Below are 18,128 nucleotides of genomic sequence, written 5' to 3' on the forward strand. Positions count from 1 at the left end.
TAGTCTGTTAAGTGTCTGATTCTTGGTTTTAGCTTAGCTCATGATCTCACGGTCCATGGGTATGGGCCCCATATCTGTCAGCATGGAGCCTGCTTAGGATTCTTTCTCTCTCTCTCTCTCTTCATGCCCCTCCTCTATTCACTCTCTCTGTCTCTCTCAAAATAAGTAAAACTTTAAAAAAGTGTTTTAAAAGAAGCCTCAAAATCTCATTGGGCTAAAAGAAACAAACAAACATAAAACCTTACTCCTTGTTCACATAAAGTCCACCGTAGGTCATGGAGATTCTCCTGGGTAGCAATCTTCTGTGAGGTGTCTCATAGTTGTGTCTCTATGTAACTATGGGGCTTGTATGAGTACCATGACAGGCAGAAAAACAACAGTTCAAAGGTTCTTAAGTACTTTCTCCCGAAAGTTACATATGGCAATTTTGCTTGATTCTCATCAATCAAAGCAAGTTACATGGCTACCTCTAACTTCTAGTGGAGGTTACTGGCTACTAGGGAAATTTATCTGCACCTTTGGTCTCGAAGAAGCAATATTGATAAGCAGTACTAAAGACTACCATAGTATGTCCTTTTAATGTTCCAAAGTCCCATGAGGGACTATGGTATGAGGCTGAAAGATAAGACCTCTGGTGTTCATGACTGTCTCTCTATCAGGTTCAAGTGTGGTTCCTCTTAATCCAGAGACCGATATGCTAAAGACAGATCATATGCCTCAACATTGAATTTATAAGAATGAACAGAATTACTACAATAAAGTCTTCCACTTTGAGAGGTAAAGAATGGAGGATACATAGAAGACACTGGTCTGTAGCATTCAGAATTCCCAATGAACCAAGGGGTGGGAAAGATGCCTTCATGATGCCCTTTTACTGCTCATGAAGAGTATCTCCTCTGACTGGGGTCCCTGAGAAATTCTTCCTTTGCAATTTTCCTCCTTGTCATGTAAGACCTAGGAATTGGGAAAAATGCCTTTCTTGGTTACAGGGAAGTTTACTCAGACCAATTCCTGCTTATACAAGTTTATGAGCCAAAGGTTCACTTTAGATCTTCTGTGAGAGATTACTTTTAGTGTTGTCTTTTCTTCCTTTGGTAGAAACTCTTGAAAAATTTCGTAGACTTTTTATTTGATTCCAATCAATAACGCATGCTAAAAGCCAAATTCACTGTTCCTCTCAGGACATTATTTTCAAATTTGCAGTATTTATTTAATTTCTGCCTTACTAGCATCTCTCTTTTTTGACCTAGGTGTCATTCTGTGAACCTTCACTGAGGTAGCCATGTGATTGAGATGTATCTTAATCTCTTCTCCATGAGACATTTTAACTAAAAAAAAGGTTTACTTAGCCACATACTTAACTGGATCTTAAATCTGAGGTACTTTAATTCATTCAGAGATTATAATGTGATGTGATTGTCACACTGTTAATTTGATTCCTGTCATTCAAAACCTATTTTTAACATGTTCTACAAGTACACGTTTTACATGTTTAACAAGTTTTACGTGTTTCTAGTTTGTTTCTATTCTTTTTAATCCTGTTTGTTAAATGGTCCAATTATTTTCTGAGCTCACTTCTTTCATATACTTTCCAACCAGAGTCAGTAGTAATCAATACACATGACTCGTGTTCACTTTGGTATCTTCTTCCTCTGAACTATAAGGTCATTGAGTGTATGATCATCCTTCCGCCTTAAAAGTCCATTTTACAAATTATTTTGCCAACGAATAGTATGGACTGCCAATTTTCAAACTCAGATGATGGTTTTCTCATCACTTTTGCCAAGCCAATGATACATACTTCAGGTTTTGTTATCACAACATTCCAAACCTGAAATCAATGTCTATCATATTGACATTAGCCTAGGTCATCCTATGATAACAAATTATCCCCAAAACATGTTGGCTTAAAATAACACTGGTAAACAAACATACAAATGATGGTATATTTCTTGCTCAGACAAGATTTACTACATATCTGAAGACTCCCCAGGACAGTTGTTATGCACGTGTGATAGCTCAGCATTGCACTTCCTTTTCAACACATCTTTCTACCTTTGCTGTGGCCAAGCAAAGGAAAAAAGTAGCGGATTACATACCAACCCTTATATACTTCTACCTGGAAATAATACACACTACTTTCTTCACATTCTCTTGGCCAAAGCAAGTAACATGGCCCCACATACTTCAAGAAGTTAAAGAAGTACAGTCCTACCACCATTTATTGAAGATAAATATTCAAAATACTGGTGCACACTACTGATGAATGAGTAACACAACTGTGACACAGGAGTAAGGAAACTGTCCCTGCTGCCTCTGCAACTGTTCTTTGACTACTACCAGTCCTGTGTTTGGTCAATAAAATCCTGAGTCTGGTTGCCACTAATGACCCATCTGTTTCTGGGCACTCACAGTTTTGTGGAATAAACCAAAAATTCCAGAAAATATAAAAATATGCTAGCTCAATTTTATACGAACAACATTATTTTATGGAATCTAATTTATATTTCGAAATTTATCTGAAAGAGGATCTGAGAAAGGTGGGTTTTAGCTTTCTAGAACCTGAAGATAGGAGAGCATACTGGAAGAACCTTGAAGTGGAAGCTGAGTGCTAATTCATGATATGAATATACCATGTTTCATGATATATATCCTATTTCTTCCCATTTTCAATAGCTCTGTATAATCTTATCTCTGTTAGGAATAATATGTAAAAAGTTTAATTCCTTTTCTGTGATAACTTTAAATATTTGGCCCCTATAAAACCTCCCTGTGTACATAACTAAATATAATTACTTTCTCTGCTTCTCATAACACATCTCTTCAAACTTTTGTTTATCCAAATCAGAAACCTTATACCTTGCCAATAACATCCACCTTAAAAGGTAGAGCCAAAACCTAAATATAATCTTCTGGAAAAGAACCTGTAAAGAGAGAACATACAATGTGTTATCCTTATTCAAGTTCTCTAAGTTTTACTATTATTTATGGAAACAGAATTAGTATGTTGCCACCTGCAAGTATCAAAATCTTTTCTATCATTGTTTGATTTTGCTTATGCCAAATAATAAAATCAAATTAATTGGTGTGAAAATTGAAAATCTTGCTAAGTATATTTGTATTTTACATAATATTTTGAAAAATCAGAACCAGTTAATTTTTGATGAGATTCATAAAATGAAATTTTCAGGTGAAAGGCTGTCTATCAAGTAATTAAGAGAAAGAGGTCTCTGGGAAATTTGAAAAATATTAAGGCCAAAACAATTATTTCATTATCATTCTACAAAAGTATAAAATAAGGTAAGCTGTTGTAATGGGTTATCGTATAATTATGGCAAAAAATTACACTAATGTTGAAAAGCAATTTTTTAGATCATAGATTCAAGGATGTTTTCAAACACCATGATTATTTTCCATCTTTTATGTTTCAAGTTTCAACAGGTGAAAGTTCTCTCCTTGAAAATCTGTCCTGGTCCACTATCTATGACCTCTCCTTGGTGACTTATAAAGTCTCAGAGCTATAAATTCTGTCCATGTTCTGATCATTTTCAATTTAACCGCTCAATCATGACTTCTCTAAACTCTGCATTCCAAAACATACTTTCTACTTGACATCTTCATTTTGATATGAAATTAAGTATTTCAACTTAAATGTAAAGTTAAGTTGCTCCTCACCTATTCTTTCTTATTAGTGATCTCCACTATTTATTTACCCAGTTTCTCAGATGAACATTTGGAGTTAATGTTCACTTTTTTTTTTTACATCATAGTAAATGCTGTCAGCATTATCTCTAAAACACACCATGAATATTTCCAACCTGTCTTCGCTTTTCTTTATAGCTACTATCTTGATAACAGGAAGCAGCACGTATTGCTTTGATATTTGATTAGCTTACTGGGGTTTTAAGGCATTTTTATCCACTTACTTTTTTGCTTCTTCAATCACCCTCTACACAATAGTCAAAAACATATTCATAATCTAAACCAAATTGCCAGAATCCAGCTCTGGCTGGGTCCAGGGGTCCCTGAAGGATGGATGGTGTCGGTGAGGGAGGGAGTGAGAGAGCCCTGAGATTCTTTCTGATCACCAGGCAGGCATCTCTGTCCTGTCGGTTTTGGTGTCTTTATTTATAGGTCAAATGTTAACATGGCATCAGAAAATGGAATTTTTACAATGGATAGCTCTCTGTGATAAGATGTTTTGGAAAATGTACAGAAATAGGTTTTACAGAAGTATTCTTGCAGAACTGCCCCAATTATAGTGAGGTTGGGTAATAAGAAAATAACAGGGTGTTCACATTTTAATAACACTAAGATTAAGTCATAGGTTTGTAGATACTCTTATCCATCCTCATCACAGCTGCCAGGGTAAAGGAAGGTGTTTGTGGAATGGAGGCCTTAGGGAAGGGACTGCTATATATCATCAGTTAGCAAAAGTATATGTGATAACTAATGTTCTGCCTTATCTGTTCTTTCTCTCTAAGTTAGGCTCTTTGTCTCCGGGCAACACTTGCTTTTCCAGTTATATTCTTTATGGCATGGGAGAGACAACCATACGTTTAAAGAGTTTAGCTCATATCTAATACATAGAATAGCCTCTTCAAATGCATTTACCTTTGTGTCTAGTTTTATGATTTCCTGAATAGCTAGGGCATGAGAGACACTTTTGGTTAGCTGATTTACATGTTGAGCTGTATGAACCTCTTGGACTAATGCAACCATAGAAACAGAATTGTACATGTAAAGGTCAATCTTTTATGAGTAGGGGTCATTAGCCTATTCATAGCTCAAGGGAAAGTATGGAGGGAAACAGGACCCGCTGGAGACACGATATCTGTTCCCATAACCAAAAGAAGTTCCCACAATAAGTTCCTTCACAAGGTGCAATCATCATACCAGAATAAGGGGACTTCATGCCAGAAGAGGGGACAAGTCATTCCCAATACCAATCAACGAGGTACCTTGGGGATCGGTGCTCAAACTTGCTTTAACCTCACCAGGAGTTTTCTAGACTAGTGGTCTCAGAATGGCTCCCAACACCAAATAATGTCAATTTTTGCGTTAAAATCCTAGCAGTAGATGCTTATCTCATTTAGAATAAAAGCCAATCTTTGCATGACTCACAGAGGAAATTATGGTCCAAAAACAATCAATAATATACAAACAAACAACCTAAAAGTTTCAGTGATTTATTTTCTCTTTAATGCTACTATCCATTATAGATCACAAGAGGATTTGCTTAGTATAGTCACTCAGACCCTAAGCTAACAGGTTACCACTCTCTTGAATGTTGCCACACAAAATGAAAAAAGAGACATGAAGAGTCATTTATGAGTAATTAAATGCTGGACCCAAAAAATAAAGATGCAACCCCAATTTACAACTCATAGTCCAGAACTACTGATATGGCCCCATTTAGTCACAAAAAAACCTAGAAAATGCAATTCCACCTTGTGTCTGGAATGTGCAGAAATGGAAAATCCAAAGTAAAGTATTTCAAAGCATCACTAATGACTACCAAAATACATATGATCTAATTCCTGTGTTATTTTAAGCATTCTTATTTTCAGAATGTGCTAAAAATATATTCTGTTATTTGAAAACACTGAGCTTGTTCTCATATAGAAGACTTTGCAGTTGTTGGTCCCTTTGTATACAATATATTTCCTCATATCCATGCATACTTGATTTTCTGTGATCATTCAGAATTTAGTTTAATATAAAGTAGCTTTTCTAACCTCCGTATTTCTTCATCATGTCATTCTGCTTTAAATTCTTTGTCACACTATCTATATAAATTGTTTTTAAAGTTCTTTGTTTATAAGTTTTCTCACTCTGCCCACCAAAGAATACAAGCTTCATGAAGGTAAGACATGTAATCTCTTTTTCACTGCTATTCTCTCAGCATCTTCGGGGTGAATCTAACATGATTTTTATGTTAATGGAATTTGGATTAGCTTGGCATGAGTTGTTCTCTGTAAATAAAAGTAAACTTCCTGAACAACTGTGCCATTGGTATATTGAATAAATGAGATTCTCAGGATGCAAAATTGAACACAAATCTATTTTCCTCCTCTACTTCCCATTCAAACCCATTTTGTAGAAATAGCTATTTTTCTATCTTCTGATGAAGTCTGAGAGGCACATTTATATAATTTTCGGCCTTAGATAATAAAATCTTGGTTACTTCAAGCCAGGCACTGCCACTTTAGTAAAGAAAATGTCTAATCATGTAATACTTCAAATTAAGATGGAGTTTAACAAGCCTACAGTGGGAAGAGGGATATGATGGCGTATAACACTCACCCCTAACATCTACCCTGCTCCATCATCACAATAGCACAAGGTTGCCTTTTAGCTTCTCTGCAGTTAGAGAAAAGGAGGGAAAGAAGATAAATTTGAGAGTCTAGATACGTCATGTTTGGCTGATACCAAATTTTCTATACCCAGGCTATTGGCTATTCCTGATTCGTTCAAGGTTTTCTAGATTTTAGAGCTGAGTTTGCTCTCATGACCTTGTAGAGATTTCTTTCTTCTGTCACTGGGGTCCTTTCCTTACAGTCCCCTAATTCGACATTGAGTGGCAGTGTGCCGCACTGTTCTCAGCTCTCGTTTCCTGGCAGTCTATGCCATAGGCTCTATCTGTTGGGAGTCCATTGCTCTCCTAATTGGACCTGTTGGTTCAAGCTACTTTAATCAAACTCACAGTTGCTCATTTTCCTAAATGAACTGTATCTGGACTTTGAGAAACATTTTTACTTCTTTGACAAATTGGACAAGAAATTTACAAAATTGTTTCCTTTCCCAGATCCATAGGTAGAACAACCAGTTAGGTCTCATTTCTCCCTGATATGCTTTTCCAGGTATATAACTCATACTAGTATTTAATTGAAAAAGACTCCAAGAGATACAGGAAAAGCATTCCAAATAGTCACTTTTACGCTCCTATAGATAAGCAGAGGTGGGAAGAAATGAGTGCAGCAGGTCAGGCAGGCAACCAGGTGTGGGGAATAAGTTTAGGAATTCTCTGAGCTTGTACCAATGGGTTAACAAGACTTAGAGCAGAAAGCCACCACAGGCAAAAGCACCCTGAGCTGAGAACAAAGCATTGAACAGGAATCAGCTTCCACAGGATGAAAGCATCTAAGAATAGGTAAACAGGTAAACAGGGCTAAAGACTGCTGCAGGAGGGCAAAATTACCCTGAGCTAATTAGGAAAAAAAAAAAAATGCCTTGTTGACCCTGAGGTAGAATGCTGTATATGTCTTATCCCCTAGAAAAGTTAAGATAAACAGACACGGTGCCTGGTGCCTGCCATAAACAGCTATCTGCTCGGTGCTGGGATTTTGTTTTGTATTGACCTAAACCCCTAACACCACATATCTTCAAAACGCCCTTTCTCTCACACACTTGAGTGAATGATCACTGTTTCATTGTCTCTTTCTGCATGTCCATCACATTTGTAAGCCCTCTGATCCCGATAAATATGGAGCAAGGACCCTTATTTAGGGTTCTTGTCTCCTCTAAGATATTAGCCTCTCTCGTATTCAATTCTGCATTTTCTCTCTAGCTGGACAAGATAAAACTCCAGACAACAAGGGATTCATCAGTGGACAAGGCAGGGTCCTTATTCTCAAAGAGTTTGGAGTACACAACTCATGCCTGAGTGCCTTGAACCTCTCTTAACTGTCCATTGTAGATACTTTGACTTCAGGATTCAAAACATCTTTTCTCAGCTTTTTAAAAAATAATCTCTCTCAATTTATTTATATGTCTAACTGTGGTCAGAATATCCTTGACAATTGTTTACAGACTTTTTCATGAAAAAGCAATATTGTTTCAAATTTTTCATCATTTTCAAATACCAATCCAGTGTTTTTGGTTGGTAGACTGGAATAAACAGTACTCTTTCCTCATATTGCTTCTGTAATCTGTGTAAATATTTGTCAAGGAAAACATCCTTTATATTTCAATATGACCAGAATGTGTATATTAAGCCTACTCTAAGTGGCAGTACATAGTGAAATAATGATCTCGTGCCAGAATGTAATTCAGTTTGCTCCTTTTATTCACTGATAGAGTCTCCTTATGAAAAACGAATGTCAGGAGTGCCTGGGAAGCTCAGTCAATTAAATGTCTGACTTCAGCTTAGGTAAAATAATCTCATGGTTTGTAAGTGCAAGCCCCACATCGGGCTCCCTGCTGTCAAATTAGAGCCCGCTTGGGATTCTCTGTTCCTCCTCCTCTCTGCTTATACCCTGCTCACCTTCTCTTTCTCTAAAATAAATAAACTTAATGGGGCACCTGGGTGACTCAGTCGGTTGAGCATCTGACTTTGGCCCAGGTCATGATCTCATGGCCATGGCTTTGAGCTCCACATCAGGCTCTGTGTGGACAGCTCAGAACCTGGAGCCTGCTTCAAATTCTGTGTCTCCTTCTCTCTCTGCCCCTCCCCTACTCACAATCTCTCTCTCTCTCTCTGTCTGTCTCTCTCTCTGTCTTTCTCTCTCTCGGTAATAAATTAACATTAACAAAATAATTAAAATAAAATAAATAAACTTTAACAAAATGTCAGTTGACCTGAACAATATGTTGATGACAGGTTGTTTTAATTCTGAAATAAGCTGCTATCTCATTGGCACAGGTAATAAATAGTTTATGAAAAGGTTGCTGTGCCAGATCACATGGTGAGGAGCTCTGGCCTAAGGAGTATATTAGTGATTCAATATCAATTCAATTTAATTTTCCTTTCATCTCACCCACAGGTAAAATTAAATGGATTCCCAGAGACAAATATACATAAAACCATTAGTATGTTCCCAATATCCATATAGGATATTTTATGGGGGGTTCAGAAACTTTAGAGCTACTCACTTTCTCAAGGTTATGTACAAAAACAAATTTATACAGTTAATGAAGATCATCAGTGTACAAAGCAATGGTTATGGTAATATAATGGAAAGGAACTTTTATGAAGATCAAGAAATCTCTTGCTTTGAATTAATTCCTACCTGTCCTTGGATTAAAAACATTGTTAAAATAAATTTAACTCAAAAGGAAAGAATAAAAATGTAGAATTCAATTTATTTTTTAAGCAGAAAGATATGTTTAATTTTGTTTCCAATAACAATTTCATTTAAAAACCCCAATGTGCAGATAATGAGCTAAAAATAAATCTAAAACTTTACGTCACTAAGTCAGTCTTCGAGACTTGTCTTCTATGAACCTTATGATTAAAAGAAAATATCCAGTTTTCTCAAAGTATCCTGATTTTAGAGAGATTTAAATAGCTGTCAAGAAACATCCATCATCTCATTCTTGGATTTATTTATTTACTTAACTTAAAATACGCCATGCTGTTTTGAGAAAACAGAGGAAAACAAATCACATGTGAAAACTGATAAGATTTTCTTTTGTAATGTTAATGTTGCTGTCTTCATAAATCTCTGATTCTTGCCACAGCCCCTGCTCTCTGACTTTGATTTATGCAGAGGCTGACCAGTGTCTCACCCTGTCAGCCTTAACTCTTGAGCCAGCCTCTAGGATTATAGGACTATGATCTGGTTTCTTAGAGAAAATATTTAACTGAGAAATATTTTTTCCTGACAAGTGATAAAGCCCTACTCTTTTTAGGTTACACCAAAGACAGAGGTGTGGTTAAAATAAATTGCAAATAGGAACACAATATGACTTAAGGAGACAACTGAAGTAGAAGGTTCTGTGTGTAAGAAGGCATGAGAAAACAAAGGAAGGGAGATGGCACGTCAGTTGCTGGAAGCTATCAATTCCTATTTTTATAAAGCTTAGACTGTAGGAGAGTAATTAGCATCAAGGCCAGATCAATTTTCCTAGACACAGTATTTTATTAGATTGCTTCATGACAGCATACTAATTAAAACTGATTGGTCTAATTAGAATCCCATTAATAACAAGAAAGGCAATGACAGATGTATCACTATATTCACAATACCTTGATGCATCAAATGCTCTGACATTTAGGCAGTTGCAAATGCAGGGTTTTTTGTTTGTTTGTTTGTTTGTTTTTAATTTGTTATTTTAAGAAAGGAAGAGAACAAACATGATAAAAGAATGGTAAGGGACAGGAAGCTGTCCAGTTCTCTGGTAGTGAGGACCTTCAAAAGCACAATTAGTAAAAAGTACTAGAGAAACCTTAAATAAATTCACATTTCAAAAAGTCAGGCTAAAGTAAAAATATAACTTACTCAGAGGCTTGTAGGACAATTAATAAATACTCAGTGTAATTCTGAAATAAGCTACCTGATTTCATTCTTACTCAATTTTCATGGTAAAAAAGCAAAGGTAAAATTAGAGCATTATAGTTTTTTTCATAGTTACTATAATCACAGTTTTGCATAGATTGTGAAAGTGAGATTCTAATTTTGAAACACAATATTCTATTTCTGTTGTTTCTTAACATTGAATCGCTGCCTCACCCCCATGCCTCGAAACATCCAACTGTACATATATCACAGTACAGACTGGGAGGCTAAGGCATTATCAACAGAATATATTTTGTTATTCATTGAATAAATACTACTGAGTACCTTCCATGTGCCAAATGATATTCTAGGTGACAGAGATATGATCTCTGTCAAATTTAGTTTCATAGGACGAGTAGCAGTGAAAGACAGGCAGTGACCAATCAAAACAAAACCCAAAAATCCTATGTGTACATGTAAACCCTATTCATGACTTTCTTCAGCAGCCCCAAAGTAGCACCTGAGTGTCTTCAAGCTCCTGTACCCCCTCTACTTTTTTCAGATTATCATATGGATGAACATGGCTTGAACGTAACTAAATATAAGCTATTTCTCAAGATCCAGGCATTTCTACAGACTTATTGAGTAATGGCTATCAGTATTCCTCTAGGACTTAGCACACTATTCCTGGCCATGTCTTTCCACACTATTCCTGGCCATTCCTGGGCATCTAGAACTTCTAGGGCCTATCATCTTAGAGACATTAAAACTTCTAAAGCAGCTGCATGATAGATTTGGCCTACATGATACACTCTTTTCTCTCCTTGTTTCTTTATTCAAAAGAATTCCTTTGTATTGAGTATTTTAACTGGGTTGTAATCCCTCATTATGTATGATAGATTATTCTATGAATTCAAAAGCTCTGTCTAGACTTTTTCTGTATTATATTTTTTCTTTCCATGGTTATATTAAGTCTTCAGAATAGGATTGGGAATATTTTAAACTTACTCCTAAATCATCATATACCATCCATTCTCAGTAAACGTCCCTCTTATAGGCGTGGTCTCTTTTCTCCCAGATGACAAAGATAATATCAGCTTTCCAAACCATTTCTAGGAGCAAGTTTTATAAAATTTACACTATAACTATGCACCTCAAATGTTTCAGGCATTCCCAATTTCAATTTCATGTGTGCGTGTGTGTGTGTGTGTGTGTGTGTGTGTGTGTGTGTGTGTGATAGAATATTCTAATCACATATAAAACAAATTCCAAATATGAATAGTTTAACATTGCAAAGGTTTGTTTCCTAAGTCACGTTCCAGTCTGTGCTGGGTAATCAAGAGTAAGGGAAGAGAAGGGGAATCCACTCAAGCGGTTAATCAGAGTCCCTAATTCATTCCATCTTATGGAACCATCATCTCCAACTCCAACCCTGGATTTCTAGTTTTAATATAGGATGGAGGACAGATGGTAGATAATATCTGACAGATTTTTATGTGTTAGGCTTGGGAGCAGCTTACCTCACTTGTATGCACATTCCATGATTATTACTCAGGTACATGGTATATATATTATATATATATATATTTTTTAATGTTTTTAATTTCTTTCTGAGAGAGAGAGAAACAGCTTGAGCAGGGGAGGGTCAGAGAGAGAGGGAGACACAGAATCTGAAACAGGCTCCAGGCTTGAGCTAGCTGTCAGCACAGAGCCCAACGCAGGGCTCGAACCCACGAACCGTCAGATCATGACCTGAGACAAAGTCGGACGCCCAACCGACTGAGCCACCCAGATGCCACGGAAAGTACCCTATTTTTTTATGTGTCAAGAAAGAAGATGGAAAATACTAGTAAGCACTAGCTTTCTCTGCCACATTCTATCATTCTGTAACCAAATATATTTTTGCTCTTTCCTTTCACACATAGAATACCCTCTTTCCCTTCCCCAAGGGAGACAGTCCCAAATTTCATCTCGTCTTTGTATCCAGCTCAAAGACCAGAAATTTTAGATGTTGTATTGCTTAGTCATCTCTATTAGGGTCAGATGTGGTCCTCTTGGTCCAGCAACTTTAGGTCTAAAAAGCTAGTTATCTGCTCACTCCTCAACTCCACTCTAGAAGTTCAGTCATGGATCAGAAGTAAGATGTCCTTGGACATACCTGAAAAGCAGATTTAGGAGCATACCTTGTTTGGGATCTGTATAAAGTTATATAACTAATTACCTGCTGGCACTAGTCTGGGGGCTGAGAGCTCTTTCACAGCTAGAAAGGTCAAAAGCTTTTAAAATCTGAGATCAGAAAATTGTTATCAATATAGTTTCATCAAAATCTTTTAGACTTCTAAATTATTTGGCTCTAATGATTCCCTGTATCAGAAACACACTTGACATTTTTTGTAGACATGCCTCACATTGTCTTCATGTTTGCTTATCTCCACATTTCTCCCTCTCATCTTACTAGAAGCAACATTGAGATTATTTCATGTAACCAAAGAAAGCCATCTTTTTTTGGAAGAAGGCTGGGTCTTGGTGGACCTTCAGTGGTGAAACAAACTTTCCATCCTATTTCCTACTGCATGATGTTTAAAAGCAGTTGGCTTTTCAGTTGAGGCCCTAAATTTCTGAGTTTCTTTCTTTCATTTTTGCTTTTAAACCATCCAATTTCTAAATTTCTTCTATGTTTACCACTTGTTCACATATTATGCAAAATATAGCCAATGTTAATACTCACTAACACTTTTCCCACCAGCCACTTCCCTCAGAGATACCTGCTCAATAGGTATATAGATTGCCTTCCAGTTAATATAGACAAAATTTTTACCAAACATTTTGGTATTTCATTAAAATATATGACCATATTTTCACTCCCCAGTATCTATCTATCTATCTATCTATCTATCTATCTATCTATCTATCTATTTTTAACATTTATTTATTATTGAAAGAGAGACAGAAACAGGGCATGAGCATGGGAGGAGTAGAAAGGAGGAGACACAGAATCCGAAGCAGGCTCTAGGCTCTGAGCTATCAACACAGATCTCAATGTGGAGCTCGAACCCATGAGTCGTGAGATCATGACCTGAGCCGAAGTCAGATGCTCAACCAACTGAGCCACCTAGGCGCACCCACCCCCAATACCTATTTATTGTCCACTTTTAGACAATTATGCCAATATCATATAATTTGAGCTGGTTTGGGTTTTTTTTTTTGTTTTTTTTCTGTTTTTTTTTTTTTTTTTGCTTTTATTTTGTTTTACAGCAGCACCCTATTTTAACATTCCAGTTTTAGTATTATTTATATGCTCTTATAACAGGCTGTTATATGCTGCTATAATCAGCAACCCCAGGGCTCCTATGTGACTCAGTAGGTTAAGCATATGACTCCTGATTTTGGCTCAGGTCATGATCATGGTTCATGAGAATGAGCCCTGCATCCGGCTCTGTGATGACAGCACGAAGTCCACTTGGGCTTCTCTCTCTTTCTGTCTTTGCCTTGTACCCTACTCATGAATTCTCTCTCTCTCTCTCACTCTCTTTCTCAAAGTAAATAAATAAACATTAAAAAATAGACAACCCCAAAAATCTCAATAACTTAACTCAATGATGGTTTACCAAATGGCCATACCCTTCTTTTATTTTTCTTTCCACACATAGAATCTCTTCTCTAAGGGAGACAACCCCAAATTCCATCTCATCTTTGCATCTAACTAAAAGACTAGAAATTAAAGATGTTGTGTTGCTCAGTTACAACTCTTGGGTTCAGATATAGCTCCTTTTGGGACAGCAACCTCCAAAAAGAATCAATTAGGTTAGGGAGGAATGCTGTGTTCCACAGAGTCACTTAGGAACCCTAGCGTTTTCAGCTTATACACTATGATTTTCAATGTTGCCTCCACCATCGCCATGCAATGGAAAAGAAAAGTGGAAGTTTACACATAAGATTTTTATGGGCTAAGCCTCTAAGTGGTCTCTATCACTTTTGTACACATTGTATTGGCCAGAATTCAGTTCTGTGTTGCTAACCTAAGTGTAAGGGATCTGAGAACCATTGAGGAGCACTGAACACAGGAAGATACAAAGAAACACATGAGGACTGATGAGCATTGTTTGTCTTATCATCCCCCAAAATGCAAGCAGTTGCCGTATCAATAAACACAACTGTAAGTTTCAAAGATATGTACTATCTTTTGAGGAAACGCAGGACAGCATTTGGAGAAAAATTACAATCAAATTGAAGAGTGACTGTATCAGAGAAGCACTTCATGGACCTTATGTCTCCAAGAAAATTGTACCTAAATTTTAAAAAAGTCTTAATTGATTTTATAGAGAAACTAGCATGAAAATACTGAGGGCATTGATTATTATCAGAGTGATTCTAACACACATCAAAAAAATGTGTGTTGTTATTGTTAGCTTCAAGATAAGCAACACTGAAAACACTCTGAGTGGAAAACACCATGCCAAAAGGTTGAAGGGGTTTGTTTCCTGAAGGAGCTCTACCAGTTGTTTTAGGAAGGAGTGAGGCAACATCAGAAATAGATTGAAGCCAGGAAGCTAGTTTGAGTAAATTTCAGAAACTTAAAGCAAGGCTTCTGCTACTCTGTAGAAATCTTGGCAAAATAAGAAGACAGGTATGTGTAATGATGTAGGAAGACTGAAGATTTAGTCCAGGCCAAAGTAAATCTGTACTTAAGTCTCAGTGGACTATTCACACAGTGCATTGAAGTAACATAGTTGGTCTGACATCTGTGAGTGTTCAAATTTTTGCTTTTTCTTCCATACTGTTTTTTTTAGTAAATCTCATACCCATCAGCAGATGCATATCCACAGACATCTTATACTTCATTGCCATATTAACTCTTTTAGGAATAGAGTATAGCTATATGTTGGTTGAAGTCTCCGGAATCCATTTTCTCAAATTGTTCATCTAGAGTTTCACTTTTTTCTGGAGTCAAGGCTGAGGAAGGCCATATTCTCAATGCTAGGGTTATTAATGTGGACTTTAATAGTGATTTCATTTCTAAATTTACAAACATCAGTATATCACTGTAATATCATACTATTTCCACAATAAGAAGCTACATCACAGGTGCCTGGGTGGCTCAGTGAATTAAGTGTCCGACTTCGGCTCAGGTCATGATCTCACAGTTTGTGGGAGCCCCGCATCGGACTCTGTACTGACAGCTGAGAGCCTGGAGCCTGCTTCAGGTTATGTGTGTGTGTCTCTCTCTGCCCCTCTCCCTCTCATGCTCTGTCTCTCTCTGTCTCAAAAATAAATAAAACATTAAATAAATAAATAAAAATAAAAATAAACATAAAATAAGCCAAACCAAACTTCATGTAATTTTTCAGTGACTTGTCTAAATGATTTGAATTCCTTCTCTACAGAATTCTGACCTACTTCCTCAGTAGGTTTATAAAACAACAACCATATATATCTGTGAGTATATCTCTTTCTTCAGCTCAGGGGATCTTTACGTTTAGTAGAGATAAATGGGCCTTCCCAGGGAAGATATGATTTATTCAAACTAATGACATGTCTCTGTATTTTGTTTACCCTGTCTTCTCAGTGTCAGACAGCAAAATTCAGATTCTTAATCTAGTAATCCAGTAAGTAGATGGCAAATAAAACAGTGTTGAGCACAGCAGTTTCACGTGACGTTCAGACAATATTATTAGTAGGAATTTCAAGGACCTTGTGAAACAATACCTGCCAAAGGTGATTTGTGCAAATGAGGTTGAGCATCTACAAAACTCTTGTAAGACTTATGTAAGCATGATACCTACTTAATATTTATACAGATAAAAACAAATTTTCATTGCCCTTACACTTTATTTCTCTTTTCTTCTTAAGTACTTAGGGTCATAAAAAATGTTTCGAAAGTTTATATTTTACTTTTTATCCCTAATGACTATGAGTTCACTTGGTTACAAATCCTGGTGTACCATTAGGAAACCTGGCACACTGAGTCATCTAACTGACAATTACTATTGTACATAAGGTTTATGTATATACGATGGAATATAAGGACAATATGAAACAATATTTTTTTAAAAAGTTATTGTTTGTTTTGAGAGAGAGAGAGAGAGAATGAGCAGGAACAGGCAGAGAGAGGGAGAAAGAGATTCTTAAGCAGGCTCCACACTGTTAGTGTGGAGTCCTACATGGGTCTTGATCTCACAAACCATGAGATCATGACTTGAACTGAACCCAAGAGTCAAACACTTAACCCACTGAGCCACTCAGGTGCCCCTGAAACAATAAACTTTAAATAATCTATCTGTACCTTTCTCATTCCATTTAACATCTTCAACTTTGGGTTATATTTAGCAAGGATAGTTTTATATCCTCTAATAAGGATTTCAGTTACTTAAATGGACCTGCAACTTATTTACCTCTGTATTATTTTAAATGTCTATTTTAGTGCCTAGAATATAGTAAATGTTCAACTAAATAAATTATAATTGAAAGAAAAGTAAGGGAGGAAGTAAGGAAAGGTGAAAAAGGAAGGAGGATGTTGGAAGAATTAAAGAGGGAAATGAAGAAAAGCTTTTAAAAACAGAAAAATATTACTTTATTAATTTTCCATGGTTATTTACTATATTCTACCACATAATTAGTCATTACTGAGCCCTTACAAGTATGAAGCCCTACAAGCAGAAGTTTATTTTAAACTTCTGGGTCTAGTCTTAAAGAAAAGAAACTCTGTGATCTTTTGTAGATGCTAAATTTTTCATGAAAGGAAATCCTTTAAAAAAGCTGTTGAATAGTGATTCATGAGCTTTCCAAATGTAACTTTTGTGCCAAGGGATTTTTGAAAGCAAGAAATATAATGGTAAATTATTTTCACTGAGATTTTTCAACAGAACAAAAGTAAATGCTAGAATGTATGTGATGTTTAAAGGAAATCAGTGATTTGAAACTACGGTTTGCCACTTAAAAACATACCTTTGGTAAAGAGACATCTCAAACTTAACATTCCTAAAATAAACTGGATCTTCTCCCAGAATTCTGGCTTTACTCAGACTATTCCAAATCACAACCGATGGCAACTTTTCCTCGCAAAACTTCAGAGCTATTTTTGAATGTTCACTTGTCTCGTGACCCATATTCAGTGTGCTAGAAGATTAGTTCTACTTTCACAGTATACCCAGAATCAGGGCCAGGTGTTGCCAATTTCCACTGCAACTCTCACCACCCACCATAATTTTGTTCCTGTATTACTACAAAAGCTTTTTGTTTTTGTTTTGTTTGGGTGTTTTGTTGTCATTGTTGTTGCTGTTTGGTTGTTTAACTTCTTGTTCTTTATTGAGGTATACTTGAAATCTAACATTATATTAGTTTCAGGTATACAACATGACTTGATATTTGTATATGCTGTTAAATAATCACCATAGTTAGTCTAGTTAATATCCGTCACCATACATAGTTGTAAATTTTTTTCTTGTGATGAGAACATTTAAGAGCTACATTTTTAACCACTTTCAAATATGTAATACAATATTATTAACTATAGTCATCGTGCTATATATTATATTCCCATGACTTATTTATTTTATAACCACAAGTTTATACCTGTTGACCTGCTTCACTCTTTTTACCTACCCTAACCCCCTGCCTCTGGCAACCACGTCTGTTCTCTGTATCTATGAACTTGCTGTTTTTTGTTTTGTTTTGTTTTTTAGATTCCACATGTAAGTGAAATCATATGGTATTACAAAATTATCAATGGTCTTTTTGTTTTCAATTCTTTCTTCCTACAATCTATTTTCAAGCTAGTTAGAGTGATTTATTTTAAACATAAACCTGATCATGTCACTGTTTCTTTACAGCTATCCAATCATACCCCATATCATTCAGAGTAAAAATCATAGTCCTTCCACAGTGCCTGGGTGGCTCTGTCAGTTAAGT

The sequence above is a fragment of the Hyaena hyaena genome, unplaced genomic scaffold, assembly GCF_003009895.1.
Source record: "Hyaena hyaena isolate Hyena2069 unplaced genomic scaffold, ASM300989v1 scaffold_570, whole genome shotgun sequence".
Taxonomy (NCBI): Eukaryota; Metazoa; Chordata; class Mammalia; order Carnivora; family Hyaenidae; genus Hyaena; species Hyaena hyaena.